This window comes from Stegodyphus dumicola, chromosome 2 (genome assembly GCF_044657685.1).
Source record: "Stegodyphus dumicola isolate Sdum_Otavi_A_Nest chromosome 2, ASM4465768v1".
Taxonomy (NCBI): domain Eukaryota; kingdom Metazoa; phylum Arthropoda; class Arachnida; order Araneae; family Eresidae; genus Stegodyphus; species Stegodyphus dumicola.
Genome location: NC_140769.1, coordinates 211,642,623 through 211,655,897, shown reverse-complemented (window position 1 = coordinate 211,655,897; position 13,275 = coordinate 211,642,623). Strand labels below are relative to the sequence as shown.

The 13,275-nt window shown below is 31.8% G+C and overlaps 1 long non-coding RNA gene across 1 annotated transcript in view; it reads left to right on the top strand.

Annotated features, from left to right (window-relative positions):
• The first annotated feature begins 568 nt into the window (after nt 1-568).
• Nucleotides 569-13,275, top strand: part of LOC146998823 (uncharacterized) — a 182,473-nt gene continuing 169,766 nt past the window's right edge. The window contains exon 1 of the long non-coding RNA XR_015039742.1: nt 569-633. This is a non-coding gene — a long non-coding RNA (uncharacterized LOC146998823). The remainder of the gene's footprint in view (nt 634-13,275) is intronic.

The window sequence follows — 13,275 nt, the reverse complement described above, 5'->3', positions numbered from 1 at the left end:
AAATGGTTTCATTTCATGGTTCTTGGACTATAGTTTAAGCCTAATTTTCTATCACGAATGAGGCCCACCAGCGGCCGAGCGGTGGAGTCACCGAACGCTGGTAGTCGGTCCGAGGTTCGAATCCCAGGAACGGGCTGGGCGTTTTCGTGGTTTTCCCCATGTGTAACGTGTATACAAGCCAGTTTCCCTTAGAAAGTGCTCCACAAAGGCACAGGCAGATAGCCCTTGAGGCTTTGTCATAATCACACACAATCATGAATGATGCCTTTTCTTTGTCAAAATTTTATTGCAAATTTTTCATCTCTGGCAATTTCTAAATAGATAGATTCGATGCACTTTTAAAAAGTTTAAAAAGTATACCAGTATTTCAGTGGTAAATTAAAATTTAGAGCTATCTAAATTTATGTGCAGTCATAATTCACTTGCATTTAGAAGTATCTAAATTTATGTGATGTCAATTTATGATTTAAATGGATGTGTGTGCCAAGTTTGGTGCTTTTATGCATGTACTGTCACTGTGGTTTATTATGGTCTCGGTAATAAAATTGTACCTATTTTTGTTTATTATAGGAATGCGAAGCGCCCAAGAAGAGGATGTGAGCAAACAGGCCCTGTGGATGTGGAGGCTGAGAGGTAAGATACCAATTTTTTCTCTTGGCTTCTTTTTTTTGTTATTGTTGCTTCTTTGTCTTTGAGTATGGTAGTAAAGTCATGCTGCGATAATGATGTTAATGTCACACTGCGACTTTTGTATAACTTCACAAAGTGACATAAATTTAATTGCTTTAAAGCAGCGGTTCTCAACCTTTTGACTAACACATACCATCTAAACAAAAATTTAAAAACCTTAGTACAACCAGTATAATTATTGTACATTTTATAATACTTATTCAGTTTCTCAATATAAATAGAAAAAATAAATGTTTTGCCATTTGCACAAGCTATTGGCTATTTGTATTAAATAGGCACACATAAAAAATATTAATTAAGAATTGGTTACCATTTTAATTATCAAAATTTAAGTTATATACTTAAATTTAGTGTAAAATTTGGGCCTGTTTAAGAGAGATCAATTTCTTTGTCTGGCCTTATTTCACTTAGCTTTAAGTGTGATCCACTTTTAATTTTATTCTGTATTTATTTTTCAAATAAAACATGGAAGAAAATCCTTGTTCACACAAATAGGTTGTGCGAAAAGGCAATAAAAATTTAGCTTTATTTGAAATGCCTTTAAATTCTTTTTTTCGGTGTAGCCAAAAGTTGTTATTTATGAAATCTTCAGTGGAAGTGCAATCACAGGAATTTTCTAACAATTGTTCTTTTTTTCTTCATAGAATTTTTGAACTTTGTTTCTTTGCCTACCACCTATTTTTTATCTTGTGTACCACCTGTTGAGAATTGCTGCTTTAAAGATCTGTGTGGGTGTCGCACAGTGTTACATTAGTTTAATCAGTATAATGTCGCAATAGCAGTATTTCAGACATCTCCTCCAGTAAAACTGATAACAGCAGAAAAGCGTTTTATTGATCCAGTAAGAAGTTACTCTTCCAGTTATTAAAATCTTACTGGAATCTTTGGAATTTTTTAATTATTGAATATAGTCATCACAATCATATCAGATTTCCTCAGTGATTATTGTTATATCTCATTGTATTGAAATTATATAACAGATGCGTTTATGATTAATTTACATTTTTATGTAAAACTTTGCTCTCATAAATTGCTATAAAACTATATGCTCATAGTTTTTGTGTATCACTTTTGTGTACTTGCGTGTATTGCTATAAAACATATGCTAATAGTTTTTGTGCAAATAAAACTTACATTTCTTCATTCAAATATTTAGTATAGCCAATAACTACAGTGAGCATAGTTATGTGAATGAAATTAAGCATATAAAACAATTTGTTTTCCAATAAATGTAAGAAAGTTTTAAATAGCAAATTTTCTAGTGTATAAGACGCACTTTTTTTCTTTGAAAATAAGTCGGGAAAAAAAGGAGGTGCATCTTGTATGTCGATACTCAGTTTTTGATTGCATTAATTTCTGGAAATTTCCTCTTTTTTTGGAGTTATGTTATTTTTTTCTTGTTTCCTTGCGATGTGTGGGAATATTACAGTTACGGAGAGCTTAGTAAATGTGCATCTGGCATGAAAACTGCAATTTTTGCGAACGACTTTTAAGTGTGGGAAATTTCAACTGTTTGGTGTTTCTTAAGTTTGTTGGCAAATTATGGTTCAAAAACAATGTTGAAATTGCTGTAACAAAGCATGCAAGCTGGATGCAGGCTTCAAATTTTGAGGTTACACCATCAAGAAGAAGGGGAAGGCCTAACATTTGGAAAGTTTGTGAATGGGTCAAAGCATCTTGGGATGCTGTGAAAACAGAGGCAGAGGTTAAATCATGTATGAAGTGTGGCATTATTAATACACTGGATGGTACAGAGGACAATCTGTTGTATGAGGACTCGAATGCTGATTTAGGAGAGGTTTCAAGTGACTTTTCATTTAGCTATGGTGATGAGTGTTTAGGTTTTGATGAAGAAAATTAAAAGCTCTTCCTCAGATGAATTGTGGGTATAAAGTATTACTTTGTATTTATATTTAAAATACTGTAAATTCATTATAATGAAATGTGTATAAAAAAAGGGGGATGTGCCTTATGCGCCTGCAAATACGGTAATAAAGATATAAAAATATCCATTCACTTAAGAGAAACTTAAATTCATTTCCTGCAAAAATTTTAAAAGATCCTTTTAATATATTTAATGCAGCCTTTTCTTAATTAATAAGAAGTTAATATTGTTAATAACATATTTTATTTATATCGGCAATTCTGTCAATGTATACATGTTTTTCGAATGGCCTTTCATCGAATTTTACAAAATATGACTCGTATTCATAATATAAGTTTACAATGTCTCCTTCAGCCTCATGAAATTAAACAAAATATGCATTATTATTATAAAAAATTATAATGCTATTATATGCATTGAGATGAGCAGTGACTGGCAAGAGTTTTAAAGCTATTTATTAAATTTTAAATTACTTTAAAATTGAAAGAAAGCTCCAAATTTTTAAATAGGTACTAAACATTTTGATGATTGTTTGATTTACTATTTTGAAGCTTTATTATTTATCATTTATACTTTTATTATTTTTGAAACTCGGACGCTTCCAAACATATGAATTTATAATACTTACAATTCAGTAAAAACAAATACAAACTTAAAATTTTAGATTCTAAGCTTTCAAGACAGCTTCTGTACACAAAAGTACTCGCTGTTATACACTCATGTCCATAAATTAAGGATAATGCAAAATCAGGCAAAGGAAAAGTTAGAAGCAAAACAAATTTGACTTATTTGTAAAGCTTATTTATTAAACAAAAGGTAAAGAGCAAAAACAGATGCTATATGTTTGATATTATTAAAAAAATTAGCGATTTTTTTTTTCTCCCTGGAGCAAATTACCAAAAAAAAAAAAAAACTTATTTACAAAAAACCAATATTACATGGTTGGTTTGATTGTTAATACATTGTATGTCTCCCAGACGATGCAATACAGTCCGTACAACGCCTAGGCATCTGAGTATCAAATTATCGATCTGATCTTGGGGGATATTACATCACTCAAAAAGCAATGCACTCCGAAGTTCCGCTAGACATGTAGAAGGAGGTTGACGGGCTGCAACTCGTCGGCCAAGCATGTCCCACACGTGTTCTACTGGTTCAAGTCTGGTGAGAATGCTGGCCAGTCTGTACGGGTGATATCCTCCGATTGAAGGCATTCGCTTACGATATTTGCACGGTGAGGACTGGCGTTGTCATCCATAAACAAATTGTGTGCCCATGGCACCCCGAAACAAATGTACATGTTGTTCCAGAATGACGTCCCGATAGATATGGCTTGTCATGATTCCAATTTGAACATGAAGGTCAGTTCTGGAACCCAGAATAATTCCACCCCAAACGAGCACTCCTACACCACCGTAACGGTGTCGTTCAATGATGCTTTCTTGGTGGTAACGAATACCTGGAGCTCTCCATATGAAAGTCCGGCGAGAATCAGACTGCAAGCTAAACCTGGACTCGTCGGAAAACATCACACAAGCCCACTGTTGCGGTGTCCACAGTGCATGCTCTCTACTCCAGGCTAACCGCAGGCGACAGTGAGTTGCAGTAAGTGGAACGCATCTGACAGGTCTACGAACATATAAACCAATCTGCCCTAAACGTCTGTACACGGTCTGCCTTGAAATTGTCGTACCAGTGGCTGAAGAGAGCTGACGAGGCAGGTCTCAGGCTGTGCTCCACCTGTTTGTTTTGGCAGTAACTGCCAAATACCGGTCCTTATTCGGCGCTGTAACTCTGGGGCGACCTGTGCTGTAACGTCTACTCACATTACCATCATCTGGGAATCGTTGCCAAAGGCTGGAGATGACACTCTGGGCAATTCCAAGTTTGTCTGATACTTCCAGTTGGGTATGCCCACATTCCAGACGGCCGATAATTCTACCACGTAAAAAATCATCCAAATGCGTCCTTTGTCGGTTATTGCACTGAAATGCTTATAAAGCCCCTGCGAACTATTTGGTTATTGCACTGAAATGCTTATAAAGTGCCTGCGAACAATTTTACTTCTTTGCCTGTATTCGTTATATATCACTTTCTTACATTCTCGTCATTGTGAAGTACCATCGGTGTCATCTGGTTACTTCCTAAAATTTGCATATGATTCTTGAAGATGTGTGTTGTGATGTTACAGGTGATATTTTAGTATATTTTAGAGTTCGATTTCCGCGTGACTCCGAATTATCCTTAATTTATGGACATGAGTGTAGTAGCAACTTTGTTGCAGCATATTTTGGGTGCCCCCATGCTGCACAGACACTATACATTTACCACCCACCAACCTTTTTGAGATTAACTGTTATAGTAGCACCTTTCTTTTCAATTGTTGCAGGGAGATGAGTTTGCACTATCTCTAAAAAATACATTAAATGGAAAATTTACTTGTGAATTTTTAATTATAATTACTGCATATTTAAACAGAAAGTCAATTAATTAAAAACCATAACATTTTTGCGATGCAACTATCACACGGAGGACGAGTCCAAGGATTTTCAAGTTCTCTTTCCCTACGATCAGCTTCTTGAAAGAACTTTTCGGCTTGCAGCATATTTTGGGTGCCCCCATGATGCACAGACACTATGCATTTACAACCCCCGAACTTTTTCCGAGATTCGAACCCGAGTGCTTTGGTACGGCAGTCGGCCTGATCGAGCGGTAAAATATAATGTAAAAGAACAAAGCTTTACTTAATTCAGCTCAATTACTGACAAGTGGATAGATAACAAACTAAGTAACAATACATCATAAAAATTAAATAGCAGAACAAATGAGGATTAAACATCATTTTAAGAATAAAAAAAAGTTAGACATTTTAAATAACATTTTAAACATTTGCGATCAGATAAAACTGCTATTTTATGTTGTCTTCTAATTCATTTAAAGTCTTCTTGACATAACAGGTTCATACACTAAATATATTACTTTTCCTTCATGCATTGGGATATCTTTCCAGATGCTAATATCTACCTGCTTTATTTCTTCTGGGATGGTCACATATGCATTTAGTAGCACTATGCACTATTCATGGAAGTCTGGTCTTATTTTATTCGATTTTTTGAATAATTAAGATTTGACTCAGGCTGAGAGCTACGGGTGCTGGGTGTGACTTAATTTGGCAGATTTCATATTATACGTAATGTAAGTTATCAAGATATTTTGTAAATGATGATGTACATAAAAATATATTTATAAATGTTGACTTATGTAAAATAACCTATGATAACTTCAGGGATTTAAATGCCCCCCTTTTTTTTTTCACTTACCCAACTGTACTCTTCGGCTAGCGTGTCCGACATCACTTCAAAATATTTGTTACGATTACTATTAATATGTTTACGTTAGTCTCCTTTAACATTAATATGTTTCAATTCATTGACCTAAATAAATAAATATATAAATAAAAATTGACTTTAATCTATAAATGCATAACCAACAAGATTTCTTATTCTATCATTTAAGAAAATTATTTCAACTTCACAGAACACTCAAGAAATCTAACTTTCCTCAAAATAAAATGCAAATGTAATGGAAACTTATTTATAAAATCATAACGTTTTCATTGCTTTGAGTTCCATATTTGTATTTTAGTACATTTTATGCAGTTAGTTTTTATATAAAGAAAATAAGATAATACTGAAATAGAAAATTTCATTTAAGCAAAAACGTAACAGAAATTACTTTATAAAATGAAAATGTGTGCAAAAAGTAAACAAAATAAAATAAAATAAAAAAAAAAAAAAAAAAAAAAAAAAAAAAAAAAAAAAAAAAAACTATTAGGATTAATGTAAAATATTATTTTACAATACCACAGGAGCTATGTTGTTGAGAAACATTCTCTCTAAAAATTGAAGTTCTAATTCAGTTTTTAATTGGAATATATTTAATTCTGAATTTTTCGGTTGATTGCACAGTTAGGAGTTTTCAGCAACTCCACCTTTTCTTGCAATATTTGTAATCTAGATAAAGAATTTAAATTTTTTAAGATTAGATGTTGAAGTTCTGCGGAAGAGAAAAGGTCAGGGTATTACATATTTAATTCAGAAGTCAAACAACAAAAATCAGCGTTATATTTACAAAATTTTCACAGTAAACAGTCACTGTGAAAATTTTGTAAATATAACGCTGATTTTTGTTGTTTGACTTCTGAATTAGTATTTATTCGGCGTGTTATTGTGTCTTTATTACATAATTATTCTAAAAACCTGAAAACAGAACACTTTTAAAAAATTGACTATTGGCAAATTCAGAAAGTTACTGTTAAAAAATTTCCAGCTGCGGTAAGATAGATTTCCCACAAAGCAGGTTTAGGATTTGCTAGATTTGGCGAGAAATCACCCATTTGGCAACATCTTTCAGCGAAATTGGCAATATGCCGTAGACGGATGGAGAACCATTTAGAACGAGTTCTTACTGGTTTGACTTAGAATGTTCTCGAATGCATGCTAAAAGCTATATAAACCCTGCCTGTATGCGGAGTAGCAGTAGTATCTCGAGTCTATCGAGTTGATTTTCAGTCTAGTATTGAGTTGATTGGGGAGTGCGTAGAGAGAGTCTCTTAATGTATCGCGAGTTAGTGCATCATCGAGTCTTATCTTGGAGTGTGTTGAGCTCCAAGAACGATTGAACTGAGTCAGAAGCTGTATTCTAGTGCTTATTGTGGAGTGCATCGCGAGTTATAGCGTCGAGAATCTCGACAGTACGTCGAGTTCTGAGAAGACTGAACCTAGTCGGGAGCTGTACTCTAGCACTTTGCTGTGAAGCTGTCTTCACTGTTACAGCCTAAAGGCTCTGTTGCTGATTGTTTCAATGTGCTTGTCGCAGTTTTTGGACGACTGTAAACATGTTTTTGGAGATGTCCTGAATAATACTGGCAAATACATTGTGTGTTTATTAAGTGTCATCGTTAATCACTCCAAATTGCATGAACCTGTACAGGAATGCAACAGTACGAAACCTTTATTGGGTCTTTCTGATGAGCCTGCTTTTGGAGTATTAGTCCTCAGATTTGCAGTGAGGACTAGCTAAAACAGATGCAGAAAATTCTGGTTGAAAATATTTTCCTTGTGTGCACTCTGGTAGCAATGGCAAGCACAGCTCTGCTAGCTTTTTTACTATAGTACTTTTTTACTGTTTTTTACTTGTTTACTTTTTTTACTCATCTGAAGAATCGGAGAATTTAAATCGCTGGTGTTTTTTTTTTTTTTTTTTTTTTTTTTTTTTTTTTTTTTTTTTTTTTGTTGTTGTTGTTGTTTCCGCACCAAATTCTGCACTTTTCGATGTCTGAAAACTTCATAGCCAACTTTAACTTTTCTATGCCTTTTTCACTGAAAATTTTAAATTTCCGTTATCACTCATAAACAATAATTTAACATAAAGCAAAAAGAATGAATTAAATAATCGTTTAATGTTAGATTAAACATCTAAATGTTCTAGCAGCATTTATTTGCTCATGTATAATTATCGAAATATTTGATGTAAAATTAAATTAACAGTCATGGCTACATTATTTTATAAAATTCTGCAAATTTCAGATATTTTGCAACAATTTATTCAATAAATAAATCAAATAGAATTTTTATGGTTTCGAATTGTAGGATTATACTATTTCATTATTTTTCCACTGCAAAATTAAGGTGACCGAATAGATTTTGAGAGCATCAAATTTGTATAAAAAAAATGCAGTTAAATGTTAAAGCAAATATATATTATATCCTGATATGATTGTTAATTTTTGAATTTTTTAATACATGCATTCCTATTTTTAAACAACTAGTCTGGTAATTAAAATAATGTTAAGATTCAAAAACCAAACTACCAACTCGTACTAATAATTTATGGATAAAAGTACTAAAAATGGAGATGTTACTATATTTTAAAAATATTTTGGTACTGATGTCATTCATAACAGCATTTTCCATGTTCTATTCAGCTTTCTAAATTATACAGTGAGAAAAATGAGCAACAAGAACACATAATTATAGAAAATATCATACTTGTCGATGCAAAAATTTAGAGAACCTGGTGAAATTGCCAAAGTTCTCAATAATCTGGGGCTTGATGTGATGCAATCATTTTGTTCAGTTTGATTCATTTTTTTATATTACATATGTCATTTATCCATATCAGCCCAAAACCAAGAATTTGGCACCGTTTGTACACCTTCATCAAATTCAGCAATGTAAAAGAAACTCTTGAAAAGCTAAAATAATTATTTTAGGTATTTTAGGTAAATTTAAAATAGATCAAGTCTTAAAATAAATAAAAAAGCACTATTTCATTCAAAATATTTCAGGTTCAAAGCATAAGTTTAGAGAAGAACAATTTACAAATAGATTTGAGTTTTAATACAATTTATTCCTGTGTTCTTATTAAATACGCATTACTGTTCTTTTTTAATCGATACAGATTTAAGTTTTGGTAGAGGGATAATTTTTTTTTACTTTGGTGTAATAAAGGCGTTTCTTCGAAAACATAAATTGGAAGAAATATTCTTGATGAATACTTACAAAATAATCTCTCTCTCTCTTTATTTATTTATTTATTTATTTTTAAATCTTAAATGATCATAAACAGCGTTTTTGTTAAAAATGCTATCTGTAAAATTTTCTTTAGTAAACACCAGCAAAATGGAAACTGCCCTAACATAATTAGAATTTTATTTATTTTATTAATGTATGTATAATGATGTATCTAAGTATGAAATCAATTAAAAATCAGCTTGCCATTTAAAAAAAAGCCTTGCTTTTATCAATTAACCCAAGTACATTTAGAAACAAATTTAATTGGTTTAATTATTCAGAGACTACTTTTAAGGAATGACTATATAGAAAATATTTCATATGAAATAAAGTTGCAACACTTAACTAATAGGATCACGTTCATTATTCTTTGCAGAACTTTATTGACATAGCTAATTTTATCTGCATATACATGTTTATGAATTAAATGTATATTCAACTGAGTAAAAGGAAATAATTATTTAATTTAAATTTTGTATATTTTGCTCTTTAAACAACCTGTTATTAGTAGTATATTCTGAGGCAGGAAAATGATGTTCTATTTTTATTGCATTGCATGATTATTTTCGTGTTATTTAAAAAAACATTAGCAAGCCTTGTGAAAACATAATCGAGTATATTTAGTTATCAATTAAATAAATTACATCATCAATTAAATAAATTACACAGACATCAGAAGTATGCAACCTGATAATGTAATGAAAGTATGTAGCATTTATGAAAAATTGTGGCTCGAATTGAAAGAACAGGAAATTTCTACAAATATTCTCATATTTAGAGTTGATTTTGGACTGACATCACTTTCATGAATTATTAGTTTTTTCTTCTTGATTGGTATGATGTCTCTTTCATCACTTGAGTATTCGTGATACAATTCTGCTTCAATAGATGATAAATTAGGGGAGATCTCACATCGACTAGACTTCATGATGAAATCCATAATTAACAATTGCCTGTTGTTTTTTTGTCCCCCTAAATCTTTTTAAACATCCGTATATAGATTTAAACACTTACTAAGCTCCCCTTGGAATCGGAGATTTCATTCGACATTTGTGTCATATTGTAAAAAATGATTACCTAATTTTCTTCCCAATTCAAGTCCTACACTGATGACTTTAGCTGTGAATGCAGCTGGTTCAGATTGGTCTTCATCATGTTTATTTGTTTCATGAATCATGTTAACTAACTCATCCTCATTTAGTTCTTCATCAACCATTATTCCTTTAATATATGCTTGAGCTAAATCCTCAAAACCTTCTCCTACTACAGTTTGAGCCAATTTAGTGATCTGAGAATATTCACACTCTAATGGTAATCTATCATTCTCATCTTTAGCAACATCCAGCGTATTGCTTTCCAGCATGCGTTGAGCATTGATTGTTTAATCTGAGTATATGACAGTCCAACACAATCTAAGATTGTAAATTTCTTCCAAGCATCCATAAGAGTAAGATTCATTATTCTCCATTTTTTCTAAAATATACCTAAAGGTTTGTTTGATATACACAATGTTGTAAAAGCCAGAAAATATTACTTGATTCAATGGCTGTAATAAAGAAGTTGTATTTTTTGGGCAAAAAGACTATTTCTACTTTTTTGTGTTGTAAATTTTGAAGATGACCAGGTGCATTATCTATTAAAAGAAGAGTCTTAAAAGGCAATCCTTTTTTACCTAAATAATTTTTGACATCTGGGACAAACATGGTAAGAAATCATTCATTGAACCTTATGGCAGTGACCCGTGCTTTCCTGTTAGGCATCCAATAAAAGGGAAGGTTATTTATATTTGTTCCTTTAAATGAACATGGTGTTTTTGATTTGTTAATAACCAATGGTTTCATTATATAATTGCCTGAAGCATTGCAACAGAAAAAAATTGTATGACTTTTCACTACCTTATGACCACTAGCTGATTTGCAAGGTACAGTCAAAAGTCGTTAATTCGGACACCTATAATCCGGAATGATCTATAATCCGGACCTCAAAGCTAAAAACTTTCTGCGCATGTGCCGCGTTAGCACATGCGCACAGGCGTTTTACGCGAGCGCGTAAGAACTTGACTACTGCGCATATGCGTGTGAGCAAGCGCAGAATACGTTTTCGCCTGCGCGTTTAATGTATAACGGACGGTGTAGGCTAAAATTATCTAATTATCTATTTCAGTTAATGTTAATGATTGCGTTGTTCCTTAATCTTTGAATAGGATCCCGCTTATTATTTTTTGCAGACTGTAAGAGCAATTTTATAAAAGTAAACTTGAACTTTCGATTATGTCAAATAGAATTTCCGATGCTGGAACTTCCAAAGGATCTACAAAACGAAAGTATGTTTCAATGTCCAACAAACAAAAAGTGAAATTGCTGAAAAAAATGGATAAAGACATGAAGAATGTGACAGAGAGGTTAGTGAAAACGAAAAAATTTCCATTGACCAGTTAGTCGGTATTCTCGGCACAGCAATTAACGGGACTTGAACAGCAGAACTCTTTAACTGAAAAGAAATTATGTCTGTTTATAGAATTAAAGAGAAAGTATTAGTATCACATAAAATGAAGCAACTTAAACAACTTACATTGAAAGAAATGTTTAATAAAGTAAACAAATAAATATTAAGCTTTTTTTTTTTGTAAATTTTGATACCCTTTAGATCATAATTGTTCTTTATTTCATAAATTACGGTTTCATATTTTTAATTTTAGAATTTCTGCATGCCATCTTACGAGATTTAAACTGATGATCTATAATCCGGAAAAATCGATAATCCGGAATCGCCGAAGTCCCGACGAGTCCGGATTAACGACTTTTGACTGTATTTTTTTTTTTTTTTTTTTTTTTTCAGAACAACGTAGACACGTCAGCATTGAAGATCTGATCAGAAATGTAGGAGATCGTGGCAATTGATTTCAGCAAATTTTGCTGGATATTGTTGTTACATTCGAATCAGCAGATGCACTTTCTCCTTTCAATCTTAGATTATGTAAAGAATGCCTTTGTTTAAATATTATTAAATCTCTCAAACCAACCATGACTTGTGGAAAAAGATACCTTTTTTTCATCTGACAAAGTCGATAGTGACCGATTCTTAAGTGCTTTATAAATTTTTAAAGCCTTGTTTCTAATAGCATCAGTATCAATTGGAATCCATTTTAAATTTTCGTCTTCTACCCATATCTAATTCTTTTTCTAGTAGAGTCTTCATTTTTTTTTTTTAATTGTCCTTATTGTGGCTTCGTTCATGGAGTAAAATTTAGCAACATTTGTTACTCCTTCTCTATTACATAGATGATCTAATATTTTAATTTTTGCTTCTAATTTCATTTTTGATTTTTTTTTAAAAATCGTTTTGGCATTATAATACTTTAAAAAATTTACATAAATTATAAAAAATGCCACAAAAACTATAAATGTTGAAAACTTGCTAGTAAACATTCAGATATGTAGATAAAAATGATGTAATCCTTGCTGCTAAAATACTGATACTGCATTAGTTCGCGTGAACCATATAATTTAAAATTTTACTGTTATGAAATACATATACATACTATTGAGATTCCCCTAACACGGGGAATCCCCATCCTTGTTGTTGCCACCAGTGTTACCAAAGAAATGAGATTAAAAAATGACTTCAAATGTATGTATTTGCATTTATGCAGCAAATACTATTTTACTAAGTTTTTGAAATCTGTTAATTTTTAAACTGTGTAAAACTGAAATCATGTAAAACAGGTAAGTACTGTATAAATCGAGGGATAGGTGTATTTCCACGAGATGTTAATACATCAGAACTTTAAATGTCTGTACATATATACTTGAAGATGAAATCCTGCAAAGTTGACAAATGTTTTTAGGAAAATGAAAATTAAAATGGAAATACAAATTTAAATTTCAATAAATTTGACTTTCTTATCGTCAAGACTGCACTTGCATTGTTTTAGAGTGGAATTCATACAGAAAAGCTTCTAATTTCAAAATTGTCGTGTAGTTTTTGTAGTAAAATATATTCCTGTTTCTAACTTTTCCAGGTCTAATAAAGAATACTGCTTTAACATATGGTTAAATAAAATGAAAAGGCATGATCTTTTGTAGTATTTGTAATAATTTGTCTGTCATGTTACCACAAGTTTTT